Source organism: Panthera leo, chromosome A1, assembly GCF_018350215.1.
Source record: "Panthera leo isolate Ple1 chromosome A1, P.leo_Ple1_pat1.1, whole genome shotgun sequence".
Lineage (NCBI taxonomy): Eukaryota > Metazoa > Chordata > Mammalia > Carnivora > Felidae > Panthera > Panthera leo.
This window is the reverse complement of record NC_056679.1, coordinates 85415074-85432655: the sequence shown is the minus strand read 5'-3', so window position 1 is coordinate 85432655 and position 17582 is coordinate 85415074. Positions and strand designations below refer to the sequence as shown.

The 17582-nt window shown below is 37.8% G+C and overlaps 1 pseudogene; it reads right to left on the bottom strand.

The window, feature by feature from the left end:
• Positions 1-11887: 11887 nt before the first annotated feature.
• Positions 11888-12505, bottom strand: LOC122229651 (annotated as a pseudogene).
• Positions 12506-17582: the final 5077 nt, after the last annotated feature.

Below are 17582 nucleotides of genomic sequence, written 5' to 3'. Positions count from 1 at the left end.
CACAAGAGCCAAGAATTCCAAGTAAGGAATTAGAGCTCTGGGATAAAGCACAGAGACAAGAAAAGATACATTGAGTAGGGTAGGAAAGATAGAATCACATTACCTCTATCATTGTTCCCACATACCTGGACAGCACCAGGGCAAGAAAATAGACTTCCCCAGGGGAGGAGAGTGAAGTGACAGCCCAATTCAACCATGTCCCCTGTTCTAGCCAGCCCCAGCACCAAGATGACCCCATGGCACTAGGTGGATCCCTGAAGGCTCCTGCTAACACAAGCTTCTGGCTGTGCACAGCACATATCAGCTCCAGTGGTCTCAGGTGATTTCTGCAGACTTAGGCAGTTCTGGTGATCCACAGGCAGCCACCATGAACTCAGGTTCCTGGCCCACTCTGGCCCTGTCTAGCTCCTGCAGCCCAGGTGGTTTCTGTGACCACAGGCTCCAAGCAGTCCCTGCTAACCTGGGCTCCACCTGGGCAAATTAAGGCCTCTACCTGGGCCCAGTACCAGGCCAACTACCACAGATCCATGCTTTTATCTCACCCCGGCATCAAGCCAGTTCCCATGGCCAGAAACCCCAGCCCATCTCAGATCAGTCCAGTCCCCAAGGACCTTGGCTCCAAACACTCCTCATCAAGGAAATACAATCAAAACCACAACAACGTATCACTTCATACCAGTTAGAATGGCTACTATTCAAAGGACAAGAGATGACAAGTGTTGGCTAAGATATGGAGAAAGGAACCTTTGTGCACTGTTGGTGGGAATGTAACTTGTTACAGCCACTAAGGAAACCATCATGAAGAGTCTTTAAGAAAATTAAAAATAGAAACCAGCATGTAGTGTAGTAATCTCATTTTGGTTATATATCCAAAGAAATGATATAATTATTAAGAGATTTGTGCACCCCATGTTCACTGGAGCATTATTCCCAAGAGCCAAGATATGGAAACATGTTTCCACTGTTTCCAACCTGTTTCCACTGATGGATAAGTGGATAAAGAAAATGTGGTATATAAATATATAATAGAATCTTATTCATCCATAAAATGGAGGGGATTCTGTCATTTACAACATGAATTACTATTTAGTGCATTGTGATAAGTGAAAAAGTTAGAAAAAGAACTATATGTTCTCCCTTATTATATGTGGAGTCTAAACAATCTGAAGTCAGGGATTGCCTGAGTGGCTTGGTCGTCCAACTTTGGCTCAGCTCGTGATCTCATAGTTCGTTAGGTTGAGCCCCTCATTGGGCTCTGTGCTTTCAGTGTAGACCCTACTTCAGATCCTCTGTCCCCCTCTCTCTGCTCTTCTCCCACTTGTTCTCTCTCTTTATCTCTCTCTCTATCTCTGAAAAATAAATAAACATTAAAAATAAAATAAAATAGGGGCCTGGGTGGCTCAGTTGGTTAAGCACTAAACTTCAGCTCAGGTCATGATCTTATGGTTCGTGGGTTTGAGCCCCAGGTCAGATTCTGTGCTGACAGCTGAGAGCCTGGAGTCTGCTTTGGATTCTGTGTCATCCTCTCTCTCTGCCTCTCTCTCTCTCTCTCTCTCTCTCTCAAAAACAAGTATTTAAAAAAAAATAAAATAAAAATGAATAAATGAATAAAATGAAATAAAATAAATAAAATCTCTAAGTCAGAAATAGAAATTAGAATGTTGGCTGCAGGCAGATGTTGGTCACGTGGCACAAAATTCCACCTATAAGAGCCATAATGTCTTGAGATCAAATGTATAGAATGGTACCTATAATTAACAATACTGTATTATGCACTTGAAAGTTTTTTATTTTTTATTTTTTTAAATTTATTTTGAGAGAGACAGAGGGGGGGGTGGGGAGGGGCAGAAGAGAGGGATAGAGAATAACAAGCAAGCTCTGTTCTGTCAGTGCAGAGTCTGACTCAGAGCTCTACCCCACGAATTATGACATCATGACCTGAGCTGAATTCAAGAGTTGGACACTTAACTAACTGAGCCACCCAGGCACACCTGTACTTGAAAGTTATTTAAAAATTTGATTTGAAATGTTATTGCTATAAAAATGGCAATTATTTGAGAGAATAGAGGTGTCAGTTAATCTTACTGTGGTAACGATTTCACAATATATTAAGTTTATCAAATAATCATGTTATGTACCTTAAAGTCACATATGCTATATTAATAATATTTTAGTAAAGCTGGTGAAAGTTACAGAAAAACATATATCACTCAGGCAAAATGTACAAACATAAAATCTAACATGTGCCTATCCTATGACCCAGCAATTATACTTCTAAACATTTAGTAATTTTATTAGTAATATATGATTATAAAAAGTTGGTATGGGGTGCCTGGGTGGGGCAGTCAGTTAAACGCCCAACTCTTGATTTCAGCTCAGGTCATGATCTCAGGGGTTCCTGAGTTCGAGCCTGGGTGGGGCTCTGTGGTGACAGCTGAGAGCCTGCTTGGGATTCTCTGTCCCTCTCTCTCTCCCTGCACCCCTCTCAAAATAAACACTTGAAAATAAATAAAAAGTTGGTACATAAATGTTTATACCAGTTTTTTCTATAATAATAACATATCAGACCCAATCAAAATAATCATGAGGAAAAGAATGGAGAAACAGAGTATGATAAACCCTGTATAGCAAAATGTCATTCAGCAATTAAAAAAAATATTGATACTTACAACCGTGTGCCCTCTGTGGCTACTGCTGTGTACTGACCTCTTCCTCTTTCTTCTCTGCTCCAGGGATCCCCCCTGCAGGCCAGGTTCTGACACCTGTGGTATGAAGGGTGGCCACTGAAACAGCAGCAACAGAACCTGGAAGATAGCAGCCTAAGTGACCAGGGGAGAGTCAATGCCCAGGAGAAGGTTCTGACTGGAAAACCATCTGAAAAGCTGTGGGGGGGGGGGGCAGAGTTCCTATTGATGGGGCCTGGAGGGCATTTCCGATGGTCAACGCCCTGCACCAGGCCCAGAAATCAGGACAGTAGACACTGAGCTCCTGACCCAGGAAGAAGGACTACAAGAAGGGAGGCAACAGGTGGCTCAGGAAAGGCAGGAAAGTATGTTAGAGGTGTGGCCCAGCAACACCAAGCCCAGTTTCAGGAAGGTCAGACACGAAGCTCCCATGCCATCAGGGCCACGTGGTATACAGTGGGGCCAACAGGGAGTGCCCACCACACTCCGTGCCTGTACCACCTGAATGGGGAGCCTACTGACCTCCACAGGGTCACCCCCAGCCCATCCAGGTTCCGCAGCGCCATAGGCACACAGAGGGAGAAGGGGAGGCTCCAACCTGTGGGGAAGGGAAGAGACCATGACAGGGGAAGGATACTAAGGGACAGAGCACAGCTACAGTCCACCTTCTGGGGTACACCCTGCACAGTCCCACTTACACCCAAGAAGGTCTTCTACCATCACAGGCAACTTTGCACAGGTCCCAGTGAGGGCAGCCCATGAGCCTGTGCTGAGGTTAACTACTGACAAGTACAGCACCACCAGACAGCCCAGAACAAGTACTGCCACTCAGCCCAGGGTGAGCCCTCAAGCACAGGGCAGAGGTCACAGCCCACTCCTCTTCCCACCTGCATCCACAGAAGATGCTCTGGCACCTCTAAGAACTTCAAGTTTCTGACTGGGAGTCCAGAGCTTGAGCGAGAAGCAGAACTGCCTGAGCCTAGTCTGGCAGGGAAGGAGGGGTGGCCCTGGTGGGGTCAGCCTGGAGGGGCATCCCTGGTACCGCACCTTCACTGAGACAAGGGGCTCCTGGCTTCCAGACCCAGAGGCCAGCCTCCCTCCAGATTCTCAGGACCCATTACCTGGCTCTGCCCCAGCACAGAGCAGGTGCACAGGGAGACAAGCCTGGGCTGGGAGGTAGAGTGTCTCTTACTCACAGGGTTAGACTTAGGGAAGCCACAGGCCTGTGGGCCTCCAACAAGGACCACTGCAACCTTGTTTGTTTTGACTTTGGACTTTACTCTTCAGTCAAATTGTGGACAATGGAGGGGAAACATAGGTTATGCACAGAAAATGGTGCCTACTTCTGTTCTCATAGGTACAAATCTGTGGACAGAAAGAGACCTAAGTCCATGCTGGCATCTGTGAGCAGTTCTCAAAGGCTTACTTAGTTTTATTTTCTTGGATTTTAAGAATTCTGAAAATTCTTATTTATCCTGGGTCTTGGGGAACAAATGGTCCTTTAAATATCCCATATCAGCAATTTTATTCTCCAAGATAAGTGGTATCTGTCAACATAGTTCCTGTGACTGTAGGAGAGAAGAGAGTGGTTTTGTAAAAACACTTCAGGAACTTTACTGCAAAAGTTAGAAGAATTGGCTCAATCATCTCTATGGTAACAACTTGAATTACTTCTTGGTTACAACTTAATTGTTTCCATTTCCAATTTCCCCACTTGTAGAAAATTCTAGTCAGTCTTTTGTACAGGACACAACACCACCTGCAATGTGAGTGTGGTCTTGGCATTCATGTGCAAATTCTCCAGAAGGCATCTGACCCCACAAACTGTACAAAAATATTCAGTTACCTCAAGTTCAGTCCATGAAAACGTGTCATGTACAAGTCTTCTCAGCCCTGATACCAATCTTGCCAGTCCTGTGACCCAGACTCAGTCATGGCCTGACTGTGTGATAGCCCCCAGGGGGAAGTGCCTTTGGACCCAGTGGACTCCTACATCTACAGGCCAAATAAACAGACACTGTTTTAGTGTACTGAAATTCAATTTGTAATTGGACTAAAATTATTTAGTAATTTTCCCTTATAATCCATAGAATACACAGTGATATTTTATTTTTCATTCTATTTTGTTTGTTTGCTTATTTTGAGAGAGTAAGAGACAGCATAAGTGGGCGAGGGGAAGAGAGAGAGGGAGAGAGAGAGAGAACCCCAAGCACTCTCCACACTTGTCAGTGTGGAGCCCTATTTAGGACTCAAACCCATAAAACCGTTTGATCATAACCTGAGCCCAAACCAGAGTCAGAAGCTTAAATTACTGCACTACCTACGCACCCCTATTGATAATTTGTGAATTCTCTCTTTTTTACTCAATAGGGTCATACATATTTTATTATTTTTTCAGAGAACCAATATTTATTTGGCTTGAATTCTTGTATTCTGTATATATTTTCTACTTAACTTTTAGTTAGGTTTATCCATATTACTATTTTCTGTTACCTACTTTCAGTAAAGTATGGCCTTTCTGGTTATGTTATGTGGAAATTTGCATTACATATTTTCAACCTGTTATTCTGATGAAAGCATTTAAAGTTACAATTTCACCATGAAGTGCTGCATTAGGAAGAAGCCACAAATTTTGTGTTGTGCTTTTGTTGTCAATATTAAAATACGTTCAAGGTATTTTCTATTTCTGTTCTTTATTTTTTCTTATTCCCAAGGTTTACGTAGAAATAGTTACTTAATTCCCAATTTGGGAGGGATTTTTATAAACATTATTTTTATTGAATTCTAATTTAACTCTATTATTAGAAAATATGCTTCATATGATTTCCTTCCTTTGAACTATATTGAGAATGATTTATGGGCCAGCCTGTTGTCTGTCTTGATGAACTTTCCATATTCACTTCCTGAGAGTACGAAGGTATTCGGAGCATCTCACTCCAATATATGCCACTTTAGCATGTTGATTGCTTTTTTGTTATAGGCTCTAACAACCCTCCTTTTTATTATGAAAGCAGGAGATAAAACTCCCTGTGAAATGTGCCCTCCTATACAAGGAGGAAGACATCCTTATCACCAGAGACAGGGAATTTAGGATTGACGAGGCTGTAAAAACAAACCTTGTTAATTCTTCATCATTTCTACCTGTAGCCCAAACCCCTCTGCTTTGCAAATTCTTCAGAAATTCATTGCTCCCTCTTTTGAAAAACATGACATTTCCTGCTCTGGTCACAACTTTGGGTCTTCATTGCCTCGTGAAGACTTTCATGGATATGTAAAACCTCAATGAAACTTATACACTTTTCTCCTGTTAATCTGGTTTTGTGTAAATTTAATTCTTCGGTCCAGACAGAGACTCTAAGATGGCACAGAATTTTTCCTTCTCTACACATTGAACTTGTGTTCTGAAGATAGTGTGTTGTTTAAATGTTTAACTGAATGAAATTTTGACAGTATTTGGAAATTCTATATGCTTACTGATATTTTTACTGATAATTACTTAGCATTTATCAATCACTTAGAAAGAGGATTTTAAAATCTCTTTGATTTGTGGCCAAGTTTTCCTTGCACTTCTATAAATACTTGGCTTTATTGAATTGGATGTTCTGTTACACTGTTACATAATTTGGAATATTATGTCTTTCTTGAAGCTGTCTCTTTTTTCCATTATGTAATACTCTTGATTATGTCTTGCAATAGTCTTCACTTTGAAATTTACTTGCTAAATGTCACTGGTTATTCCATTTTCCCATTGCTTAATATGTCCATTGTATATTTCTTTATTCTATGCTTTACTTCTTTAAGGTATATTTTATTACTGATTTATTATTTTTACCTAAATACAAGTTTTTAGCATACAGTGCAATACTGATTGCAGGAGTAGAATCCAGGGATTCATCCCCTACATATAACACCCAGTGCTCATCCCAACAAATGTCTTCCTTAATACCCCTGGTCCATTTAGCCCATCTTCCCACCCACAACCTCTCCAGCAACCCTGAGTTTATTCTCTATATTTAAGAGTCTATTATATTTGTCCCCCTCCCTGTTATATTATTTTTGCTTCCCTTCCCCTATGTTCATCTGTTTTGTTTTTTAAGTTCCACATATGAGTGAATCGTATGATATTTGTCTTTCTCTGACTCACTAACTTTGCTTAGCATAATAGACTTTAGTTCCATCCACATTGTTACAAATGACAAAACTTCATTCCTTTTGAATGAAAATTCATTCAATAAAAAATTCTCCTGGACAGCCATCTGGCCCTGGACTCTTGTTTTTGGGTGATTTTTGATTACTAATTCAGTTTCTTCACTGGTTATGTGTCAGTTCAAATATTCTATTTCTTCCTATTTCAGTTTTGGTAGTCTATGTTTCTAGGAATTTGTTTGTTTCTTCCAGATTGACCAGTTTATTGGCATATAGTTGTGCATAATATTTTCTTATTATTGTTCACATTTCTGCAGTGTTGGTTGTGATTTCTCCTCTTTCATTCTTGATTTCATTTATTTGGGTCCTTTTGTTTTTGATCAAACTGGCTTGCTGGGGGTTATCAATTTTGCTAATTTATTCAAAGAACCAGCTCCTGGTTCCATTACTGTATTCTGTTTTTGTTTGTTTGTTTTTTAATTATATCGATAACATTGATTTCTGCTCAAATCTTTATTATTTCCCATCTTTTGCTGGTTTAGGGTTTTATTTGCTGCACTTTTTCCAGCTCTTTAAGGTGTAGGTTACTTTGTTTATCTGAGACCTTTCTTCCTTCTTTAGGAAGGCCTGAATTGCTATAAACATCCCTCTTATGACTGCCTTTGCTGCTTCCCAGAGATTTTGGGCTATGGTGTTATGATTTTAATTGGCTTTCATGCACTTTTTATTCTGAGTTATCCAATTCTTATATTGTGCTCTTTTGCCTCAGTTTCCCTCTTGTTTTTATGCTTCATTATTTTCCATAATATTGTGTTCTATATCACTGATTCATTGCTCTGCTTCATCCACCCTTGCCACCATGGTAATCATCAAGACAGCAATTCAGTTACAGCATTTTAATTTTCATCCTGACTAGATTTTACTTCTTTTTATCTCCACAGAAAGCGTTTTTCTGCTTTATTCAACCCAGACTAGTATTCTTATTATCTTGGCTATAAATTCTAATTCTGGCATTTTGATTAAGTCCCTGGCTTTCATTTATTCCTGTTCTTTTTTTGGGTGAATTACTTCATTTTGTCATTTTAACAGAAGAAAATGGACTAATAAAATTTTTAAAAAATTAAAAATTTGAAAAACAAAAAAGTCACATAAAAGAAGCTAGATCCTAAGTGTGTTTTGGTCTGTTTGCTAAAAGAAGCTTGATAGATAGAGAAGAAAGGGAGAGAAAAGAAAAGAAAAAAAAAGTAAGAAAACATTTACAAAATTTACAAAGATTTATACAATAAAATAGAATAAAATGAGATGAAGAAAGTAAAATAAAATTTTAAAAATTACAAAAAATATAGAAAAAAATAAAAATATTTTTATGAAAACAAAAATTAAAAATATTTTTTCTCCTTTTGTATCCAAGAATAAGAGAAAAGAAAAACAAAAAGAAACGAATAGATGGGCCAGAAAACAGAATGAAATTCGAATGAAATTCCATCCATTTCCCCTAGAAGTCAAACTATGAAGCATTTTATTGTCCATACACTATGCAGGTGGAGAGACTTGTGGTGGTCCTCTAAGGCTTGGTTGATGCAGTTGGAAGGGGCTTTGTGTAATGGTTCCGTTCTTCACTTCACTTGCTGCTTAGTTAATGGGGGTGGATCTGCGTTTTGTGAATGTGCAGGTCCGTCTATGCTCATGCATGGGAGAGGTGAAAACGGTGGCACACAGCTTTCCCCATCTCTGGCACAGGAACATTGCAATCTCACCTACTGACCATCAAGCACCCCTTCATTGTCTCCAGCTTCTGTCCACTCCCTGCTTCTACACTATCCCTGTCCATTTCCAAGCCATCAGCCTGCCAGGCAGTACCTCCCTCCCGACATTTATCTTAGATGGGGCTGTGTTTCCAACCCCCTCATTTCTGACACCCTGTGGCTGGGACCCTCTGGGGGAGGGTCTCGCTGAGCAACGCCAGGTATTGGCTTGCCCTTGGGAACATTTGTGTGATCATGCTGCTGCAGAGCCTCAGATATTGTAGCCACACGTTGTCTTGCCCCAGAAAGTTTTCTTACAGTTGCACAGCAACAAAGGTTCAGGGGTTATGGTAAATTGCAACACACAGCTGGTACCAGGTTTGACCACACTCTGGCATCTTTGTCCCAATACCAGAAAACATGACTGTTCTCTGGGGTCTGCTAGGATCTTTGCCTCTGGGGAGGCAAATTCTACCAAATTCCCTCCTAACACAGGAACCACTTCTCCTCTTGTGGCTAGCAGACCTCTTGGACCTTGCTACCTACTTCCGGGGGATCCGCCCTTCCTCCCCACCAGAGCACCACCAGGCACTGATCTGCAGAATTTCCAACTCTGCTCTTCGCTGTTTATAGATTCTTACTGGTATTGAAACCTTCTCCTTTCTCCCTCTCTTGTTCAGTCACTTGTGGGTCTTTCCATTCTTTCTCTTTCTCTGCAGCCACTTTTGGGGGAGTCTTTTTCCTGTACTCCTCCCCCTCCTTTCTCTGTCTACTCTCCACAAAAAGAGCTCCCTACTTTCTGTGTCTTATCTTTCCCCCAGTTCACCTGTGCCACATACCTGCCAAGTTCTGGGGCTCAAATTATGCAGATCATTGTGTTAATTCTCAGATCAATTTTCTATGTATGCAAAATGATTTGGTGCTGATCTAGCTGTATTTCTTGGTTGACAGAAACAGAGAACTTCCATGCTGCTCTGCCATCTCGGCACCTCCTTTCTATCCTTTATTTATTTATTATTTATTTATTTATTTATTTATTTTTTAACGTTTATTTATTTTTGGGACAGAGAGAGACAGAGCATGAACGGGGGAGGGGCAGAGAGAGAGGGAAACACAGAATCAGAAGCAGACTCCAGGCTCTGAGCCATCAGCCCAGAGCCTGACGCGGGGCTCGAACTCACGGACTGCGAGATCGTGACCTGAGCTGAAGTTGGACGCTTAACCGACTGAGCCACCCAGGCGCCCCATATCCTTTATTTTTTTTAATGTGTATCTCTCTTTATAACACATCATTTATAGACAGTGTAATTCAAATTCTTCTTTATCCAGTCTGACAATTTCTGCCATTATTTGGTGTTGGGGCTTTAAGTCTATTCTTATTTAATTAAATATCTGATTCAGATTTTAAATCTACCTGAAAAATTATTGTCCCTTCTTCCTGATTGCTACTGGTGTTGTTCTTCAGTTTATCCTTTTCCTGCCCTCTTGTTTCCTTTCTTTTTCTTTTTTTTTTTTTTTTTTTGTTTTGTTTTGTTTTCTTTCTTTCTTCTTCTTCTATTTCTTCTTCTTCTGGTTGATGGCACATTATTTTAGTGTTCCTTTTCCTTTCTTCCACATACTGTCACTGTACATCCATACTTCCTACTTGCCGCTTCTTCCCTCTGAAACAGACATGAGATTTCAGGTGTTCACTTCCTGAACCTGCTGATACTTTCTGTTCCTATTGTTTATTTCACAAATATAATAATCATCATTCAAATTTTATCATGTATATTAATTCTGTTATTGCACATTAGAGAATTTTATGCTATTTTGTGTATGCTTACTTTCTTGTTTTTTAGATGAAATGATAAAATGGAACCAAAATCTTTCATTTTTGGTGCTTTTTGCTCAAGTTAATTAATCCATGTTTCCTTTTGGAATAATTTCCCATCAGTCTGAATATATCCTTTAATATTTCCTGTCATCTACATATACTGGTGACAAATTATTTCTGCTTTGTTTTATTTTAATCAGGGAAATCTTATTTTATCATAATTTTGTTTTTTTTTATTAAAAATTTTTTTTAACGTTTATTCATTTTTGAGACAGAGAGAGACAGAGCGTGAATGGGGGAAGGTCAGAGAGGGAGGGAGACACAGAATCTGAAACAGGCTCCAGGCTCTGAGCTGTCAGCACAGAGCCCAACGCGGGGCTCGAACTCACAGACCGCGAGATCATGACCTGAGCCGAAGTTGGACGCCCAACCAACTGAGCCACCAGGCGCCCCTTTTTTCTTTTTTCTTTTTTTAATTTTTTATCATAATTTTGAAGAATATGGATGTTTGGATTCCTGAGTTTGTCTTGTTGTTTTTTTTTTTTTTTCACCCCATAAAGTGTATTTTTCTCTTGCTATCTGCCAGCCAGTTTTTCATGGAAACTCAATCTAGCCATTTCTCTCAGTATTCATTGTGCCCTTTCTTACTGTGGTTACTTGCAAATTTTATCTTTAAGGCAGGCTTATAGCAACTTGACTAGGATATGCCTAGATGCTGTTAACTTTGTTATGATTTCAGTGAGATTTGCTAACCTTTTTTGTTTGTTTGTTTTTCTGGAAATCTATCACTTTAAAAATCTGAACTGTGAATTAACTTAATCACTATTTTCTTCATATTTTTTTCTCACAACATGTTTCCACTTGGGGAATATAAATATTCAGAGAGTAAAGAATGTCATATTGTGACAAGTCTCCCTTTGGGGCTACTCATCTTTCTCTCATTGGTCTCCATCTCTTTCTCAGTTTAGAAAATTCATATGAATCCACCTTCATGTTCAATTTCCATTTCTCTGCTATCTCTAGTCAGCAGTCTAGAAGTATAGAAAACTTCCTGGATATTGTATAAACTCAATTTTTTTCTAAAGCAGAATTTCTAGTATTACCAGTCATCAAATTATTATTTCCTGGTTTGAGAAATATATTGTCCTCTTTGTCCTTGTCAAATCCATATCTGAAATTTGCTTCTTTTTTTAATTTGTTCTTCAATTATCATATATTGTTACAGTCCATGTGTCTTTATAAATGATTTAGGTATTCCTGAATAAGAGTAAGATTAAATTATAATTACCTTCTATTAGCACTTATAAATGAAAATATTAATTATTGTAACAAAATCTTCAAAATCTAACATACACATGAAACCTGTATATTTGGTTATCAAGTTAAAACACTTTCATAGCAGACACTATTTGTTAATTTACATACATCATGGGGCTTTGCTGGAAACATGGATGCAGCTGAGGATCCCAGAATTAAAATGACTCTCACGGATCATGTCACTTGGACCTCATCCCCTTGAGGAAGTTCCGGTCCTTGGCCAAGCTGTCCTTCAGAGCATCTTTCATGGTTTCATTCTGTAGACCGAAGATGAAGGGATTCAGGAGGGGTGTGAGAACACTAGAGAGGATAAAGAGGATCTTGTTGAGATGTAAGCTGCTCTTCTGGGAGAGGTGGACATACACAAAAATGGAGATCTCATAGCCCATGGAGACCACAATGAAGTGAGAGACACATGTAGCAAAGGCTTTGCGTTGACCTTGACCTGAGGGTATCTTCAGAATGGTGGAGATGACATAAACATAGGAGACCACCGTGAGTGAGAGGGAGCTGATGAGCAGGACAAGGGAGCTGAGGAAGTCTAACAGCTCAATGATGTGGATGTCAGCACAGGCCAAGTGGAGGAGGGGGGCACTGTCACAGAAAAAGTGATCACATTGGGGCCACAGTATGGCAGCCCCACCTTAAGGACAGTGGATGGGAGAATGAGGAGAAAACCACCCACCCAGGAGAGGATAACAAGACGCACACACAGTGAGCTGGTCATAATTGCTGGGTACTGAAGGGGGCTGCAAATGGCCACATAACGATCATAGGACATGACTGCAAAAAGTATAAACTCAGTACATCCAGAGAGGAAGTAGAAATAAGACTGGGTGAAGCATCCACCAAAGGATATGCTCTTTCTGTCTGACAGGAAGCCTGCCAGCATCTTGGGAACAGCACAGGTTGTGGTTAATACTTCACTGAAGGAGAGATTGCTGAGGAAGAAATACATGGGTGAGTGAAGCTTATAATCCATGAGAATCAGCATAATGATTAGGCTGTTTCCAAGGACTGTCACCAAGTAAGCCAATGAAAAAATAAAGAACAGGAGACCCCAAGAGCTCTGGTGGTTGGTATCCCCACAAGAATGATCTCAGTCACCAATATCCAATTCCCTCTTTCCATCTTTGTGTCTCTCTTTTACTGTACAGAGAGTTATAGCATAGGAAAAAGAATGGTGAATCATTCATCAAATTAAGAAATCAAGGAGAAATTTAAAATAAAATTTTAGCTACTTTTTATAGCAAAATTGAGCAAGACAATTGATATTATGATTGGGTACACCATATCCTACAAAAATACAGCTGAAGAGCTATGAAAATCAATTTTGATAACTCCATCTTCCCTTTCTATATCCTGTAACACTTTGGTGGGGTGTGCTATATATATAATTACAACTGTATTTTTTATCAATAAGAACTTTGTCCAGTAAGTGTTCTGATAAAATACACAAATAAAAGATTAGTTGGTACCTGTAATTATAGAAGCAATTTACTTCCAGTGTTTGTCTCGTGAGGATTGGGCTGTCCCGATGTTACAAGGGCACATAGAGAGTACAGACTCCAGTTTCAAGCCAATGGTGCATCTAGGTTTCAAGAGCCACGTGGATAGTGGGTACATCTGGCAGCCCACATTTTCTCACCTGAGATTCCAGTGCTCCAATGGCCAGTAAAACAGAAAAATAAAAAGAATCAGCTTATTCTGTTTTGCAAATTAAATTCCTTTTTAAATTTTTATTTAAATCCCAGTTATCTCTATAGATTTCAACTTGCCCTTCCTTTCTAGCCTTAGTTTTCATTACATTGTACTGAATTCCATTAAGGTGAATCTTTTCTTGAAACTTTGCTTCTGAAAATTATACAAGTATGTGTTATTATTTTCAAAAGTGTTGATTTTTTTCAATTATGTTTTGAAATGTTATATTAGAGAACAAGAAAATGATTAAAGGTTTGTGTCTGAATTAGTTACAGAAAAGACATACTGTGACTTGACAGAAAAAGTATATAAAGAATCCTCCTGTCTGAGAAATTATCTTATAAAAAATAAGCACCATAATACAATTATAGAGAGAAAATATATTCTTCAAGATAATATACCTTGCAAAAATCAGAGGTATCAAAAGTGATTTCCTCCACAAAAAAAGGGATAAAGATAAACATAATCTACATGTTCAATAACAATGCAAACACAGCAAAAAACAAAAAAAACAAAAAAAAACAAAAATTGTGTAAATAAAAATCATAAATCTGTAATAATAAGAATGGTACTGGTAAACATTAATATATAATTGGTACTGTTACACATCTAGGACTGGAATGTAAAACCAATACAATTTTCCATAAACACAGAAAACATAAAATGGCTCAGGATGTAAAAAATTTAAGCACTGGTATAAATATTTTAGGAAATGGTATAAATATTTTAAGAAACATATGTAAGCAATTGAAATATTTGTTTTAATATTAATGGCAGAAAATCATTAATATTAATGGTGGAAAATCTTATCAATAGAAGGATTACAAAATTAGTCAAAAATCAGTTTAAAATGTCATGAAACTATATGACATGAGAGATCACATCAAATTTCTGGCAGGCAATTTTTAGAAATATAAGCAGAAATAAAAATAATATGATAGTAAGAGAATTTGACATAATATTTCCTATATATTTCAGAATGAATGAAGTAATTAATTGTACATGAGTAAATTAACTATTTAGAAATAAGTTATAGAAAATATAAACAATATTATTAATGGAATCTCAGGCCAAATCCCCTATGTGGAATCAATATTGCAAAATTTTTTATAAGGAAGGCTGAATTACAACCAAAATATTGGATTGGATTTTATTTTGGAAATGGCCAAAATATTTCAAATATAATATTTAAAATATAATGTCTATTTTTAAAGAGTCTCATTTTTAGCAAAGCAATAAATATAATTTCACTGTGTTAGCTAGTATACTATTATTTAGACAGAGCAAAACATCAAATAATATGTCAAATTTAATAGAGATTCATATAATTATTTTTATTTAATTCTGTAAAGTAGCTATAAGGGAAGAAAGTTAACTGTCACAAATGATATTCATATGGGGCATATTCTATCCGTAATCCATAATCTCAAATTCTTTTTAACAACCCATCCTCAGGAGACATAAAACATCAGAGGATTAGAAGGAAATGTAAACTAGACAGAGCCCCAGGCTAACAAATATACGTTTAATATTTTTAGTGATAGCAGCAAATGAGGCAGTGTTTTTGATAATCTAACTTCAGGCAACAGGCATGAATATCAGAAGCAGAGATGAGATAGAGGGAGGGAGGGAGGGATAGAATGAAAGAAAAGCTCTCTCACAATGGATAAGAAATCCACTTGTTACATAAGTTTGAAGAACTATTTGATGAAATTTGCCTTGAAGCAAATCTAGACATTGAATGTTTGGGCTGACATTAAGAAAAGAAAAGGGGAAAATTAGATATTACAGAAATGGAGAAATTTTTGACATCCCAACAAAAGATGTGTGAGAGCATGGAAGTTTATTTCTTATTAAAATAAATCAGTCTTGACTTTCTGAAAGCAAAATGTCAAGTTTTCTTCTAATCATACTATATTCTTCTAACTTCCCTAGCATCTCACTTTCACACAAATGTAAAACAGTTGATGTGGGTGCATTTGTTCGTCTTACTAGAAATGCTTTTACACAGGGAATACCTTTGTTAAGTCCCTCATCTTCTTTCCAAACACAGTAAACCTCCTCTATTACCCCATAGTCTTTCTTACAAGAAGTGCCCCCTGTCCAATAAAAATGACTTTGATGAAGAAAAGGCAGAAGAAATTTCTATCTTTGTACCACTGGTTTTCCTTTTGAAACTGAACTCTTGGGCCCAGGAAACACGGATTTCCATAAAAACTGTTCAGTCCCAACCCCTTGTGATGACAAAGTATCACAGGACAATTCCACAGCACAATGCATTCCAGATGCATAGTTTTGGAGGCTAACATAGTTTTAAAAGCAGCTCCTCAGCCTATGTGCCCACAGGGACTTTGACTGGGTGGGGAGGAGTCATGTTTTCATTCTCTCTGTGTTTGTGAAACTTTTTTAATGAGTCTATTCTTCTGAGACTCCCATGTACAAAGAGAACTTTGTGTTCCCAGGAGAAGTTTTAAGACTAAAAGGATGATGTACTTCAAGTAAAATTAATTATTTTCTGTGAAAACTTGGCTAAAATGTTTTAAGCAATTTTTTTAAATCTATATTCTGTTCTATGATATCAGGAGCATATGTACTCCATTATTTGTTTTTATTACTTTTCAGCTGATGACTATGATTTAAGTGCAAATATGATTTCACCATAATGTGTCTGTCTAATAAATATGAAAGATTTATTCCCCAAACTTCTAATTATTTCACTTGAGGTCTATGTCAGAGATGGGAACTATTAATTAACGGCTAAAAGAGCCCTGGATAGGGGCAAGATCCATAGGATACTCAAAATAAGTTTGTGTGGATGTATGGATGGAGGTCTCATATTTATGAGTCCATTTTATTAAAAAAGGAACTTTTTTTTCATTTGTCTAATGTTCCCATATGTATTCTTGGTAGTCTTACTTGTGTCTTGTTTTATATCTCACACCATTTTATTTCTACATTTTTAAAATTTTATTTCAAATTATTGGTAAATGTATATTGTATTCTTGCTCTGGCAGGAATAGTTTTCTATGATCTAAAAATAATATTCTCTTTCAACACTGTTAGATTTGCAAATTCACGAATGAGTCTCTGAACCTTTCTCATTTAGGTAAAATGAAATTGGTGTTTAGTGCCTAATATAGATGTCCAGCTAACTGTATTCTTTCTGAATGCAATTAAAATGACATGCATCCTAGGGTCCTCTGAAGATTATACATATACACACTGTGTAGTTAACCTATATTCATGCTTTTCATAAATTTTTGTTGAAATTATTCAGAATAAATACTTAATTCACTCTGGGTATTTGAACACAGTATAGTGGCATATAATAAGTAGTTGATGTACTTTGTTAATGTTTGAATGAATGAATGAATGAATGAATGAATATGGGAAATACACAGTATCGGCTGTTATTCATGAACGGTAGCAAAATCTGTAAGAATCATTACTTTTCAAAAAGAGTATTTTAAATGAAACTTTCTCACTGTATACTGAAGCCTAGTGAAGGCCCTTTCCAAAAGGAATAGAGAATTTGGAGGCTACCAAGTCATTGAAAAACAGATAAGAAACTGGGTTCATATGATTTTTAATTTATCCTAAAAGCTAATATAATAAACAGACATTATGACCTGACAATTTATTCTCAATGAGGCACGTCTGAGAGAATGAATCACATAATGTACAGGAGGAGCTGAGAAATTATACACAGGCAAAACTACTGTGAGAAAATGTATTTTATAATTTCTTTTGAGGAAGAAGAGAATAGTTGTGGCTTTCTCTATTCCAATCCTTTCCCTTGGTGAAAACCAAAATAGAACTCTTTTTAGAAGTTATATTTGGAAGTTATGAATTATGAAGATTCTCCCAATTTAGGGCGCCATAGGAAAAAACATGTTTCCTGACTTTGTTCCATGTCTTCCTCTTCCTCAAGGTGTAACTTGATACAGTCTCCTTAAAAGGGTTTTTGCTAGAACTCCACTGCCTACCAATCCATTTCACCTCCATGGCTGTGATTTCAGAACCCCATCATGGGACCATTAAGCTGGGCTGTCACACAGGTTTCAGGTTTGTAGTAATTACTTTTATCTATCTAAACAGAATGCTATGCATTTTAGGACAAGAACTATACCTAGCATTCACTACTGTTATGCTCAGTGTCCTGCATTGTGATCA